This window comes from Schistocerca nitens, chromosome 12, assembly GCF_023898315.1.
Source record: "Schistocerca nitens isolate TAMUIC-IGC-003100 chromosome 12, iqSchNite1.1, whole genome shotgun sequence".
Lineage (NCBI taxonomy): Eukaryota > Metazoa > Arthropoda > Insecta > Orthoptera > Acrididae > Schistocerca > Schistocerca nitens.
In genome coordinates this window covers 70,505,677-70,522,339 of record NC_064625.1, presented here as the reverse complement: position 1 = coordinate 70,522,339, position 16,663 = coordinate 70,505,677, and positions in this window count along the sequence as shown.

Below are 16,663 nucleotides of genomic sequence, written 5' to 3'. Positions count from 1 at the left end.
TCACATTGGTCGCATTTCTCTCTGAAACGGTTACATTTATGGTCTGCCAGCCCTTGTCGCGTGCTGGGTTATGTGGGGACAATACAAGCAGCACAGTAGAACACAGGAGAAGCATCTAAGTTGATGCAATCGCCCAGTAAGAAGAGCTACATTTATAGTTTTAGTTATCGATTATTGAATTATTGGTCGGTTTGGTGCCTTGGGCATGACCGAGGACCTTAAGATTTTGCATGAACCGAGGACTGGCAGCCACGTAACACGAGAAAATGTGAAAAGTGTTAATATGCAGTTAAAACCTTAGAAAATCGTGTTTCTTCATTCACCATCGAATCGATATAACGCGAGATCGTCACATTAGTTGCATTTCTCTCTGAAACGGTTACATTTATGCCCTGCCAGCCCTTGTCGCGTGCTGCGGTATGTGGGGACAATACAAGCAGCACAGTAGAACACAGGAGAAGCATCTAAGTTGATGCAATCGCCCAGTAAGAAGAGCTACATTTATAGTTTTAGTTATCGATTATTGAATTATTGGTCGGTTTGGTGCCTTGGACATGACCTAGGACCTTAAGATTTTGCATGAATCGAGGACTGGCAGCCACGTAACACGAGAAAATGTGAAAAGTGTTAATATGTAGTAAAAACCTTAGAAAATCTCCGTGTTTCGTCATTCACCATCGAATCGATATAACGCGAGATCGTCACATTAGTCGCATTTCTCTCTGAAACGGTTACATTTATGGTCTGCCAGCCCTTGTCGCGTGCTGCGGTATGTGGGGACAATACAAGCAGCACAGTAGAACACAGGAGAAGCATCTAAGTTGATGCAATCGCCCAGTAAGAAGAGCTACATTTATAGTTTTAGTTATCGATTGTTGAATTATTGGTCGGTTTGGTGCCTTGGACATGACCGAGTACCATAAGATTTTGCATGAACCGAGGATTGGCAGCCACGTAACACGAGAAAATGTGAAAAGTGTTAATATGTAGTAAAAACCTTAGAAAATCTCCGTGTTTCGTCATTCACCATCGAATCGATATAACGCGAGATCGTCACATTGGTCGCATTTCTCTCTGAAACGGTTACATTTATGGGCTGCCAGCCCTTGTCGCGTGCTGCGGTATGTGGGGACAATACAAGCAGCACCGTAGAACACAGGAGAAGCATCTAAGTTGATGCAATCGCCCAGTAAGAAGAGCTACATTTATAGTTTTAGTTATCGATTATTGAATTATTTTCGGTTTGGTGCCTTGGACATGACCGAGGACCTTAAGATTTTGCATGAACCGAGGACTGGCAGCCACGTAACACGAGAAAATGTGAAAAGTGTTAATATGTAGTAAAAACCTTAGAAAATCTCCGTGTTTCGTCATTCACCATCGAATCGATATAACGCGAGATCGTCACATTGGTCGCATTTCTCTCTGAAACGGTTACATTTATGGTCTGCCAGCCCTTGTCGCGTGCTGCGGTATGTGGGGACAATACAAGCTCACAGTAGAACACAGGAGAAGCATCTAAGTTGATGCAATCGCCCAGTAAGAAGAGCTACATTTATAGTTTTAGTTATCGATTATCGAATTATTGGTCGGTTTGGTGCGTTGGACATGACCGAGGACCTTAAGATTTTGCGTGAACCGAGGACTGGCAGCCACGTAACACGAGAAAATGTGAAAAGTGTTAATATGTAGTAAAAACCTTAGAAAATCTCCGTGTTTCGTCATTCACCATCGAATCGATATAACGCGAGATCGTCACATTGGTCGCATTTCTCTCTGAAACGGTTACATTTATGGTCTGCCAGCCCTTGTCGCGTACTGCGGTATGTGGGGACAATACAAGCAGCACAGTAGAACACAGGAGAAGCATCTAAGTTGATGCAATCGCCCAGTAAGAAGAGCTACATTTATAGTTTTAGTTATCGATTATTGAATTATTTTCGGTTTGGTGCCTTGGACATGACCTAGGACCTTAAGATTTTGCATGAACCGAGGACTGGCAGCCACGTAACACGAGAAAATGTGAAAAGTGTTAATATGTACTAAAAACCTTAGAAAATCTCCGTGTTTCGTCATTCACCATCGAATCGATATAACGCGAGATCGTCACATTGGTCGCATTTCTCTCTGAAACGGTTACATTTATGGTCTGCCAGCCCTTGTCGCGTGCTGCGGTATGTGGGGACAAAACAAGCTCACAGTAGAACACAGGAGAAGCATCTAAGTTGATGCAATCGCCCAGTAAGAAGAGCTACATTTATAGTTTTAGTTATCGATTATCGAATTATTGGTCGGTTTGGTGCGTTGGACATGACCGAGGACCTTAAGATTTTGCATGAACCGAGGACTGGCAGCCACGTAACACGAGAAAATGTGAAAAGTGTTAATATGTAGTAAAAACCTTAGAAAATCTCCGTGTTTCGCCATTCACCATCGAATCGATATAACGCGAGATCGTCACATTGGTCGCATTTCTCTCTGAAACGGTTACATTTATGGTCTGCCAGCCCTTGTCGCGTGCTGCGGTATGTGGGGACAATACAAGCAGCACCGTAGATCACAGGAGAAGCATCTAAGTTGATGCAATCGCCCAGTAAGAAGAGCTACATTTATAGTTTTAGTTATCGATTATTGAATTATTTTCGGTTTGGTGCCTTGGACATGACCTAGGACCTTAAGATTTTGCATGAACCGAGGACTGGCAGCCACGTAACACGAGAAAATGTGAAAAGTGTTAATATGTAGTAAAAAGCTTAGAAAATCTCCGTGTTTCGTCATTCACCATCGAATCGATATAACGCGAGATCGTCACATTAGTCGCATTTCTCTCTGAAACGGTTACATTTATGGTCTGCCAGCCCTTGTCGCGTGCTGCGGTATGTGGGGACAATACAAGCAGCACAGTAGAACACAGGAGAAGCATCTAAGTTGATGCAATCGCCCAGTAAGAAGAGCTACATTTATAGTTTTAGTTATCGATTGTTGAATTATTGGTCGGTTTGGTGCCTTGGACATGACCGAGGACCTTAAGATTTTGCATGAACCGAGGACTGGCAGCCACGTAACACGAGAAAATGTGAAAAGTGTTAATATGTAGTAAAAACCTTAGAAAATCTCCGTGTTTCGTCATTAACCATCGAATCGATATAACGCGAGATCGTCACATTGGTCGCATTTCTCTCTGAAACAGTTACATTTATGGTCTGCCAGCCCTTGCGCGTGCTGCGGTATGTGGGGACAATACAAGCAGCACAGTAGAACACAGGAGAAGCATCTAAGTTGATGCAATCGCCCAGTAAGAAGAGATACATTTATAGTTTTAGTTATCGATTGTTGAATTATTGGTCGGTTTGGTGCCTTGGACATGACCGAGGACCTTAAGATTTTGCATGAACCGAGGACTGGCAGCCACGTAACACGAGAAAATGTGAAAAGTGTTAATATGTAGTAAAAACCTTAGAAAATCTCCGTGTTTCGTCATTCACCATCGAATCGATATAACGCGAGATCGTCACATTGGTCGCATTTCTCTCTGAAACGGTTACATTTATGGTCTGCCAGCCCTTGTCGCGTGCTGGGTTATGTGGGGACAATACAAGGAGCACAGTAGAACACAGGAGAAGCATCTAAGTTGATGCAATCGCCTAGTAAGAAGAGCTACATTTATAGTTTTAGCTATCGATTATTGAATTATTGGTCGGTTTGGTGCCTTGGGCATGACCGAGAACCTTAAGATTTTGCATGAACCGAGGACTGGCAGCCACGTAACACGAGAAAATGTGAAAAGTGTTAATATGTAGTTAAAACCTTAGAAAATCTCCGTGTTTCTTCATTCACCATCGAATCGATATAACGCGAGATCGTCACATTGGTCGCATTTCTCTCTGAAACGGTTACATTTATGGTCTGCCAGCCCTTGTCGCGTGCTGCGGTATGTGGGGACAATACAAGCAGCACAGTAGAACACAGGAGAAGCATCTTAGTTGATGCAATCGCCCAGTAAGAAGAGCTACATTTATAGTTTTAGTTATCTATTATTGAATTATTGGTCGGTTTGGTGCCTTGGACATGACCGAGGACCTTAAGATTTTGCATGAACCGAGGACTGGCAGCCACGTAACACGAGAACATGTGAAAAGTGTTAATATGTAGTAAAAACCTTAGAAAATCTCCGTGTTTCGTCATTCACCATCGAATCGATATAAAGCGAGATCGTCATATTGGTCGCATTTCTCTCTGAAACGGTTACATTTATGGTCTGCCAGCCCTTGTCGCGTGCTGCGGTATGTGGGGACAATACAAGCAGCACAGTAGAACACAGGAGAAGCATCTAAGTTGATGCAATCGCCCAGTAAGAAGAGCTACATTTATAGTTTTAGTTATCGATTATTGAATTATTGGTCGGTTTGGTGCCTTGGACATGACCGAGGACCTTAAGATTTTGCATGAACCGAGGACTGGTACCCACGTAACACGAGAAAATGTGAAAAGTGTTAATATGTAGTAAAAACCTTAGAAAATCTCCGTGTTTCGTCATTCACCATCGAATCGATATAACGCGAGATCGTCACATTGGTCGCATTTCTCTCTGAAACGGTTACATTTATGGTCTGCCAGCCCTTGTCGCGTGCTGCGGTATGTGGGGACAATACAAGCAACACAGTAGAACACAGGAGAAGCATCTAAGTTGATGCAATCGCCCAGTAAGAAGAGCTACATTTATAGTTTTAGTTATCGATTATTGAATTATTGGTCGGTTTGGTGCCTTGGACATGACCGAGGACCTTAAGATTTTACATGAACCGAGGACTGGCAGCCACGTAACACGAGAAAATGTGAAAAGTGTTAATATGTAGTAAAAACCTTAGAAAATCTCCGTGTTTCGTCATTCACCATCGAATCGATATAACGCGAGATCGTCTCATTGGTCGCATTTCTCTCTGAAACGGTTACATTTATGGTCTGCCAGCCCTTGTCGCGTGCTGCGGTATGTGGGGACAATACAAGCAGCACAGTAGAACACAGGAGAAGCATCTAAGTTGATGCAATCGCCCAGTAAGAAGAGCTACATTTATAGTTTTAGTTATCGATTATTGAATTATTGGTCGGTTTGGTGCCTTGGACATGACCTAGGACCTTAAGATTTTGCATGAACCGAGGACTGGCAGCCACGTAACACGAGAAAATGTGAAAAGTGTTAATATGTAGTAAAAACCTTAGAAAATCTCCGTGTTTCGTCATTCACCATCGAATCGATATAACGCGAGATCGTCTCATTGGTGGCATTTCTCTCTGAAACGTTTACATTTATGGTCTGCCAGCCCTTGTCGCGTGCTGCGGTATGTGGGGACAATACAAGCAGCACAGTACAACACAGGAGAAGCATCTAAGTTGATGCAATCGCCCAGTAAGAAGAACTACATTTATAGTTTTAGTTATCGATTATTGAATTATTGGTCGGTTTGGTGCCTTGGACATGACCGCGGACCTTAAGATTTTGCATGAACCGAGGACTGGCAGCCACGTAACACGAGAAAATGTGAAAAGTGTTAATATGTGGTAAAAACCTTAGAAAATCTCCGTGTTTCGTCATTCACCATCGAATCGATATAACGCGAGATCGTCACATTGGTCGCATTTCTCTCTGAAACGGTTACATTTATGGTCTGCCAGCCCTTGTCGCGTGCTGCGGTATGTGGGGACAATACAAGCAGCACAGTAGAACACAGGAGAAGCATCTAAGTTGATGCAATCGCCCAGTAAGAAGAGCTACATTTATAGTTTTAGTTATCGATTATCGAATTATTGGTCGGTTTGGTGCCTTGGACATGACCGAGGACCTTAAGATTTTACATGAACCGAGGACTGGCAGCCACGTAACACGAGAAAATGTGAAAAGTGTTAATATGTAGTAAAAACCTTAGAAAATCTCCGTGTTTCGTCATTCATCATCGAATCGATATAACGCGAGATCGTCACATTGGTCGCATTTCTCTCTGAAACGGTTACATTTATGGTCTGCCAGCCCTTGTCGCGTGCTGCGGTATGTGGGGACAATACAAGCAACACAGTAGAACACAGGAGAAGCATCTAAGTTGATGCAATCGCCCAGTAAGAAGAGCTACATTTATAGTTTTAGTTATCGATTATTGAATTATTGGTCGGTTTGGTGCCTTGGACATGACCGAGGACCTTAAGATTTTACATGAACCGAGGACTGGCAGCCACGTAACACGAGAAAATGTGAAAAGTGTTAATATGTAGTAAAAACCTTAGAAAATCTCCGTGTTTCGTCATTCACCATGGAATCGATATAACGCGAGATCGTCTCATTGGTCGCATTTCTCTCTGAAACGGTTACATTTATGGTCTGCCAGCCCTTGTCGCGTGCTGCGGTATGTGGGGACAATACAAGCAGCACAGTAGAACACAGGAGAAGCATCTAAGTTGATGCAATCGCCAAGTAAGAAGAGCTACATTTATAGTTTTAGTTATCGATTATCGAATTATTGGTCGGTTTGGTGCCTTGGACATGACCGAGGACCTTAAGAATTTGCATGAACCGAGGACTGGCAGCCACGTAACACGAGAAAATCTGAAAAGTGTTAATATGTAGTAAAAACCTTAGAAAATCTCAGTGTTTCGTCATTCACCATCGAATCGATATAACGCGAGATCGTCACATTGGTCGCATTTCTCTCTGAAACGGTTACATTTATGGTCTGCCAGCCCTTGTCGCGTGCTGCGGTATGTGGGGACAATACAAGCAGCACAGTAGAACACAGGAGAAGCATCTAAGTTGATGCAATCGCCCAGTAAGAAGAGCTACATTTATAGTTTTAGTTATCGATTGTTGAATTATTGGTCGGTTTGGTGCCTTGGACATGACCGAGGACCTTAAGATTTTGCATGAACCGAGGACTGGCAGCCACGTAACACGAGAAAATGTGAAAAGTGTTAATATGTAGTAAAAACCTTAGAAAATCTCCGTGTTTCGTCATTCACCATCGAATCGATATAACGCGAGATCGTCTCATTGGTGGCATTTCTCTCTGAAACGGTTACATTTATGGTCTGCCAGCCCTTGTCGCGTGCTGCGGTATGTGGGGACAATACAAGCAGCACAGTAGAACACAGGAGAAGCATCTAAGTTGATGCAATCGCCCAGTAAGAAGAACTACATTTATAGTTTTAGTTATCGATTATTGAATTATTGGTCGGTTTGGTGCCTTGGACATGACCGAGGACCTTAAGATTTTGCATGAACCGAGGACTGGCAGCCACGTAACACGAGAAAATGTGAAAAGTGTTAATATGTAGTAAAAACCTTAGAAAATCTCCGTGTTTCGTCATTCACCATCGAATCGATATAACGCGAGATCGTCACATTGGTCGCATTTCTCTCTGAAACGGTTACATTTATGGTCTGCCAGCCCTTGTCGCGTGCTGCGGTATGTGGGGACAATACAAGCAGCACAGTAGAACACAGGAGAAGCATCTAAGTTGATGCAATCGCCCAGTAAGAAGAGCTACATTTATAGTTTTAGTTATCGATTATCGAATTATTGGTCGGTTTGGTGCCTTGGACATGACCGAGGACCTTAAGATTTTACATGAACCGAGGACTGGCAGCCACGTAACACGAGAAAATGTGAAAAGTGTTAATATGTAGTAAAAACCTTAGAAAATCTCCGTGTTTCGTCATTCACCATCGAATCGATATAACGCGAGATCGTCACATTGGTCGCATTTCTCTCTGAAACGGTTACATTTATGCCCTGCCAGCCCTTGTCGCGTGCTGCGGTATGTGGGGACAATACAAGCAGCACAGTAGAACACAGGAGAAGCATCTAAGTTGATGCAATCGCCCAGTAAGAAGAGCTACATTTATAGTTTTAGTTATCGATTATTGAATTATTGGTCGGTTTGGTGCCTTGGACATGACCGAGGACCTTAAGATTTTGCATGAACCGAGGACTGGCAGCCACGTAACACGAGAAAATGTGAAAAGTGTTAATATGTAGTAAAAACCTTAGAAAATCTCCGTGTTTCGTCATTCACCATCGAATCGATATAACGCGAGATCGTCACATTGGTCGCATTTCTCTCTGAAACGGTTACATTTATGGTCTGCCAGCCCTTGTCGCGTGCTGCGGTATGTGGGGACAATACAAGCAGCACCGTAGAACACAGGAGAAGCATCTAAGTTGATGCAATCGCCCAGTAAGAAGAGCTACATTTATAGTTTTAGTTATCGATTATTGAATTATTTTCGGTTTGGTGCCTTGGACATGACCTAGGACCTTAAGATTTTGCATGAACCGAGGACTGGCAGCCACGTAACACGAGAAAATGTGAAAAGTGTTAATATGTAGTAAAAACCTTAGAAAATCTCCGTGTTTCGTCATTCACCATCGAATCGATATAACGCGAGATCGTCACATTGGTCGCATTTCTCTCTGAAACGGTTACATTTATGGTCTGCCAGCCCTTGTCGCGTGCTGCGGTATGTGGGGACAATACAAGCTCACAGTAGAACACAGGAGAAGCATCTAAGTTGATGCAATCGCCCAGTAAGAAGAGCTACATTTATAGTTTTAGTTATCGATTATCGAATTATTGGTCGGTTTGGTGCGTTGGACATGACCGAGGGCCTTAAGATTTTGCATGAACCGAGGACTGGCAGCCACGTAACACGAGCTAATGTGAAAAGTTTTAATATGTAGTAAAAACCTTAGAAAATCTCCGTGTTTCGTCATTCACCATCGAATCGATATAACGCGAGATCGTCACATTGGTCGCATTTCTCTCTGAAACGGTTACATTTATGGTCTGCCAGCCCTTGTCGCGTGCTGCGGTATGTGGGGACAATACAAGCAGCACAGTAGAACACAGGAGAAGCATCTAAGTTGATGCAATCGCCCAGTAAGAAGAGCTACATTTATAGTTTTAGTTATCGATTATTGAATTATTGGTCGGTTTGGTGCCTTGGACATGACCTAGGACCTTAAGATTTTGCATGAACCGAGGACTGGCAGCCACGTAACACGAGAAAATGTGAAAAGTGTTAATATGTAGTAAAAACCTTAGAAAATCTCCGTGTTTCGTCATTCACCATCGAATCGATATAACGCGAGATCGTCTCATTGGTGGCATTTCTCTCTGAAACGGTTACATTTATGGTCTGCCAGCCCTTGTCGCGTGCTGCGGTATGTGGGGACAATACAAGCAGCACAGTAGAACACAGGAGAAGCATCTAAGTTGATGCAATTGCCCAGTAAGAAGAGCTACATTTATAGTTTTAGTTATCGATTGTTGAATTATTGGTCGGTTTGGTGCCTAGGACATGACCGAGGACCTTAAGATTTTGCATGAACCGAGGACTGGCAGCCACGTAACACGAGAAAATGTGAAAAGTGTTAATATGTAGTAAAAACCTTAGAAAATCTCCGTGTTTCGTCATTCACCATCGAATCGATATAACGCGAGATCGTCACATTGGTCGCATTTCTCTCTGAAACGGTTACATTTATGCCCTGCCAGCCCTTGTCGCGTGCTGCGGTATGTGGGGACAATACAAGCAGCACAGTAGAACACAGGAGAAGCATCTAAGTTGATGCAATCGCCCAGTAAGAAGAGCTACATTTATAGTTTTAGTTATCGATTATTGAATTATTGGTCGGTTTGGTGCCTTGGACATGACCTAGGAACTTAAGATTTTGCATGAACCGAGGACTGGCAGCCACGTAACACGAGAAAATGTGAAAAGTGTTAATATGTAGTAAAAACCTTAGAAAATCTCCGTGTTTCGTCATTCACCATCGAATCGATATAACGCGAGATCGTCACATTGGTCGCATTTCTCTCTGAAACGGTTACATTTATGGTCTGCCAGCCCTTGTTGCGTGCTGGGTTATGTGGGGACAATACAAGCAGCACAGTAGAATACAGGAGAAGCATCTAAGTTGATGCAATCGCCCAGTAAGAAGAGCTACATTTATAGTTTTAGCTATCGATTATTGAATTATTGGTCGGTTTGGTGCCTTGGGCATGACCGAGGACCTTAAGATTTTGCATGAACCGAGGACTGGCAGCCACGTAACACGAGAAAATGTGAAAAGTGTTCATATGTAGTTAAAACCTTAGAAAATCTCCGTGTTTCTTCATTCACCATCGAATCGATATAACGCGAGATCGTCACATTGGTCGCATTTCTCTCTGAAACGGTTACATTTATGGTCTGCTAGCCCTTGTCGCGTGCTGCGGTATGTGGGGACAATACAAGCAGCACAGTAGAACACAGGAGAAGCATCTTAGTTGATGCAATCGCCCAGTAAGAAGAGCTACATTTATAGTTTTAGTTATCGATTATTGAATTATTGGTCGGTTTGGTGCCTTGGACATGACCGAGGACCTTAAGATTTTGCATGAACCGAGGACTGGCAGCCACGTAACACGAGAAAATGTGAAAAGTGTTAATATGTAGTAAAAACCTTAGAAAATCTCCGTGTTTCGTCATTCACCATCGAATCGATATAAAGCGAGATCGTCACATTGGTCGCATTTCTCTCTGAAACGGTTACATTTATGGTCTGCCAGCCCTTGTCGCGTGCTGCGGTATGTGGGGACAATACAAGCAGCACAGTAGAACACAGGAGAAGCATCTAAGTTGATGCAATCGCCCAGTAAGAAGAGCTACATTTATAGTTTTAGTTATCGATTATTGAATTATTGGTCGGTTTGGTGCCTTGGACATGACCGAGGACCTTAAGATTTTGCATGAACCGAGGACTGGTACCCACGTCACACGAGAAAATGTGAAAAGTGTTAATATGTAGTAAAAACCTTAGAAAATCTCCGTGTTTCGTCATTCACCATCGAATCGATATAACGCGAGATCGTCACATTGGTCGCATTTCTCTCTGAAACGGTTACATTTATGGTCTGCCAGCCCTTGTCTCGTGCTGGGTTATGTGGGGACAATACAAGCAGCACAGTAGAACACAGGAGAAGCATCTAAGTTGATGCAATCGCCCAGTAAGGAGAGCTACATTTATAGTTTTAGCTATCGATTATTGAATTATTAGTCGGTTTGGTGCCTTGGGCATGACCGAGGACCTTAAGATTTTGCATGAACCGAGGACTGGCAGCCACGTAACACTAGAAAATGTGAAAAGTGTTAATATGTAGTTAAAACCTTAGAAAATCTCCGTGTTTCTTCATTCACCATCGAATCGATATAACGCGAGATCGTCACATTGGTCGCATTTCTCTCTGAAACGGTTACATTTATGGTCTGCCAGCCCTTGTCGCGTGCTGCGGTATGTGGGGACAATACAAGCAACACAGTAGAACACAGGAGAAGCATCTAAGTTGATGCAATCGCCCAGTAAGAAGAGCTACATTTATAGTTTTAGTTATCGATTATTGAATTATTGGTCGGTTTGGCGCCTTGGACATGACCGAGGACCTTAAGATTTTACATGAACCGAGGACTGGCAGCCACGTAACACGGGAAAATGTGAAAAGTGTTAATATGTAGTAAAAACCTTAGAAAATCTCCGTGTTTCGTCATTCACCATCGAATCGATATAACGCGAGATCGTCACATTGGTCGCATTTCTCTCTGAAACGATTACATTTATGGTCTGCCAGCCCTTGTCGCGTGCTGCGGTATGTGGGGACAATACAAGCAACACAGTAGAACACAGGAGAAGCATCTAAGTTGATGCAATCGCCCAGTAAGAAGAGCTACATTTATAGTTTTAGTTTTCGATTATTGAATTATTGGTCGGTTTGGTGCCTTGGACATGACCGAGGACCTTAAGATTTTGCATGAACCGAGGACTGGCAGCCACGTAACACGAGAAAATGTGAAAAGTGTTAATATGTAGTAAAAACCTTAGAAAATCTCCGTGTTTCGTCATTCACCATCGAATCGATATAACGCGAGATCGTCTCATTGGTCGCATTTCTCTCTGAAACGGTTACATTTATGGTCTGCCAGCCCTTGTCGCGTGCTGGGTTATGTGGGGACAATACAAGCAGCACAGTAGAACACAGGAGAAGCATCTAAGTTGATGCAATCGCCAAGTAAGAAGAGCTACATTTATAGTTTTAGTTATCGATTATCGAATTATTGGTCGGTTTGGTGCGTTGGACATGACCGAGGACCTTAAGAATTTGCATGAACCGAGGACTGGCAGCCACGTAACACGAGAAAATGTGAAAAGTGTTAATATGTAGTAAAAACCTTAGAAAATCTCCGTGTTTCGTCATTCACCATCGAATCGATATAACGCGAGATCGTCACATTGGTCGCATTTCTCTCTGAAACGGTTACATTTATGGTCTGCCAGCCCTTGTCGTGTGCTGCGGTATGTGGGGACAATACAAGCAGCACAGTAGAACACAGGAGAAGCATCTAAGTTGATGCAATCGCCCAGTAAGAAGAGCTACATTTATAGTTTTAGTTATCGATTATTGAATTATTTTCGGTTTGGTGCCTTGGACATGACCTAGGACCTTAAGATTTTGCATGAACCGAGGACTGGCAGCCACGTAACACGAGAAAATGTGAAAAGTGTTAATATGTAGTAAAAACCTTAGAAAATCTCCGTGTTTCGTCATTCACCATCGAATCGATATAACGCGAGATCGTCTCATTGGTGGCATTTCTCTCTGAAACGGTTACATTTATGGTCTGCCAGCCCTTGTCGCGTGCTGCGGTATGTGGGAACAATACAAGCAGCACAGTAGAACACAGGAGAAGCATCTAAGTTGATGCAATCGCCCAGTAAGAAGAGCTACATTTATAGTTTTAGTTATCGATTATTGAATTATTGGTCGGTTTGGTGCCTTGGACATGACCGCGGACCTTAAGATTTTGCATGAACCGAGGACTGGCAGCCACGTAACACGAGAAAATGTGAAAAGTGTTAATATGTAGTAAAAACCTTAGAAAATCTCCGTGTTTCGTCATTCACCATCGAATCGATATAACGCGAGATCGTCACATTGGTCGCATTTCTCTCTGAAACGGTTACATTTATGGTCTGCCAGCCCTTGTCGCGTGCTGCGGTATGTGGGGACAATACAAGCAGCACAGTAGAACACAGGAGAAGCATCTAAGTTGATGCAATCGCCCAGTAAGAAGAGCTACATTTATAGTTTTAGTTATCGATTATCGAATTATTGGTCGGTTTGGTGCCTTGGACATGACCGAGGACCTTAAGATTTTACATGAACCGAGGACTGGCAGCCACGTAACACGAGAAAATGTGAAAAGTGTTAATATGTAGTAAAAACCTTAGAAAATCTCCGTGTTTCGTCATTCACCATCGAATCGATATAACGCGAGATCGTCACATTGGTCGCATTTCTCTCTGAAACGGTTACATTTATGCCCTGCCAGCCCTTGTCGCGTGCTGCGGTATGTGGGGACAATACAAGCAGCACAGTAGAACACAGGAGAAGCATCTAAGTTGATGCAATCGCCCAGTAAGAAGAGCTACATTTATAGTTTTAGTTATCGATTATTGAATTATTGGTCGGTTTGGTGCCTTGGACATGACCGAGGACCTTAAGATTTTGCATGAACCGAGGACTGGCAGCCACGTAACACGAGAAAATGTGAAAAGTGTTAATATGTAGTTAAAACCTTAGAAAATCTCCGTGTTTCGTCATTCACCATCGAATCGATATAACGCGAGATCGTCACATTGGTCGCATTTCTCTCTGAAACGGTTACATTTATGGTCTGCCAGCCCTTGTCGCGTGCTGCGGTATGTGGGGACAATACAAGCAGCACAGTAGAACACAGGAGAAGCATCTAAGTTGATGCAATCGCCCAGTAAGAAGAGCTACATTTATAGTTTTAGTTATCGATTATTGAATTATTGGTCGGTTTGGTGCCTTGGACATGACCTAGGAACTTAAGATTTTGCATGAACCGAGGACTGGCAGCCACGTAACACGAGAAAATGTGAAAAGTGTTAATATGTAGTAAAAACCTTAGAAAATCTCCGTGTTTCGTCATTCACCATCGAATCGATATAACGCGAGATCGTCACATTAGTTGCATTTCTCTCTGAAACGGTTACATTTATGGTCTGCCAGCCCTTGTCGCGTGCTGCGGTATGTGGGGACAATACAAGCAGCACCGTAGAACACAGGAGAAGCATCTAAGTTGATGCAATCGCCCAGTAAGAAGAGCTACATTTATAGTTTTAGTTATCGATTATTGAATTATTTTCGGTTTGGTGCCTTGGACATGACCTAGGACCTTAAGATTTTGCATGAACCGAGGACTGGCAGCCACGTAACACGAGAAAATGTGAAAAGTGTTAATATGTAGTAAAAACCTTAGAAAATCTCCGTGTTTCGTCATTCACCATCGAATCGATATAACGCGAGATCGTCACATTGGTCGCATTTCTCTCTGAAACGGTTACATTTATGGTCTGCCAGCCCTTGTCGCGTGCTGCGGTATGTGGGGACAATACAAGCTCACAGTAGAACACAGGAGAAGCATCTAAGTTGATGCAATCGCCCAGTAAGAAGAGCTACATTTATAGTTTTAGTTATCGATTATCGAATTATTGGTCGGTTTGGTGCGTTGGACATGACCGAGGGCCTTAAGATTTTTCATGAACCGAGGACTGGCAGCCACGTAACACGAGAAAATGTGAAAAGTGTTAATATGTAGTAAAAACCTTAGAAAATCTCCGTGTTTCGTCATTCACCATCGAATCGATATAACGCGAGATCGTCACATTGGTCGCATTTCTCTCTGAAACGGTTACATTTATGGTCTGCCAGCCCTTGTCGCGTGCTGCGGTATGTGGGGACAATACAAGCAGCACAGTAGAACACAGGAGAAGCATCTTAGTTGATGCAATCGCCCAGTAAGAAGAGCTACATTTATAGTTTTAGTTATCGATTATTGAATTATTGGTCGGTTTGGTGCCTTGGACATGACCTAGGAACTTAAGATTTTGCATGAACCGAGGACTGGCAGCCACGTAACACGAGAAAATGTGAAAAGTGTTAATATGTAGTAAAAACCTTAGAAAATCTCCGTGTTTCGTCATTCACAATCGAATCGATATAACGCGAGATCGTCACATTAGTCGCATTTCTCTCTGAAACGGTTACATTTATGGTCTGCCAGCCCTTGTCGCGTGCTGCGGTATGTGGGGACAATACAAGCAGCACAGTAGAACACAGGAGAAGCATCTAAGTTTTTGCAATCGCCCAGTAAGAAGAGCTACATTTATAGTTTTAGTTATCGATTGTTGAATTATTGGTCGGTTTGGTGCCTTGGACATGACCGAGGACCTTAAGATTTTGCATGAACCGAGGACTGGCAGCCACGTAACACGAGAAAATGTGAAAAGTGTTAATATGTAGTAAAAACCTTAGAAAATCTCCGTGTTTCGTCATTCACCATCGAATCGATATAACGCGAGATCGTCACATTGGTGGCATTTCTCTCTGAAACGGTTACATTTATGGTCTGCCAGCCCTTGTCGCGTGCTGCGGTATGTGGGGACAATACAAGCAGCACAGTAGAACACAGGAGAAGCATCTAAGTTGATGCAATTGCCCAGTAAGAAGAGCTACATTTATAGTTTTAGTTATCGATTATTGAATTATTGGTCGGTTTGGTGCCTTGGACATGACCGAGGACCTTAAGATTTTGCATGAACCGAGGACTGGCAGCCACGTAACACGAGAAAATGTGAAAAGTGTTAATATGTAGTAAAAACCTTAGAAAATCTCCGTGTTTCGTCATTCACCATCGAATCGTAATAACGCGAGATCGTCACATTGGTCGCATTTCTCTCTGAAACGGTTACATTTATGGTCTGCCAGCCCTTGTCTCGTGCTGCGGTATGTGGGGACAATACAAGCAGCACAGTAGAACACAGGAGAAGCATCTAAGTTGATGCAATCGCCCAGTAAGAAGAGCTACATTTATAGTTTTAGTTATCGATTGTTGAATTATTGGTCGGTTTGGTGCCTTGGACATGACCGAGGACCTTAAGATTTTGCATGAACCGAGGACTGGTACCCACGTAACACGAGAAAATGTGAAAAGTGTTAATATGTAGTAAAAACCTTAGAAAATCTCCGTGTTTCGTCATTCACCATCGAATCGATATAACGCGAGATCGTCACATTGGTCGCATTTCTCTCTGAAACGGTTACATTTATGGTCTGCCAGCCCTTGTCGCGTGCTGGGTTATGTGGGGACAATACAAGCAGCACAGTAGAACACAGGAGAAGCATCTAAGTTGATGCAATCGCCCAGTAAGAAGAGCTACATTTATAGTTTTAGCTATCGATTATTGAATTATTGGTCGGTTTTGTGCCTTGGACATGACCGAGGACCTTAAGATTTTGCATGAACCGAGGACTGGCAGCCACGTAACACGAGAAAATGTGAAAAGTGTTAATATGTAGTTAAAACCTTAGAAAATCTCCGTGTTTCGTCATTCACCATCGAATCGATATACCGCGAGATCGTCACATTGGTCGCATTTCTCTCTGAAACGGTTACATTTATGGTCTGCCAGCCCTTGTCGCGTGCTGCGGTATGTGGGGACAATACAAGCAGCACAGTAGAACACAGGAGAAGCATCTTAGTTGATGCAATCGC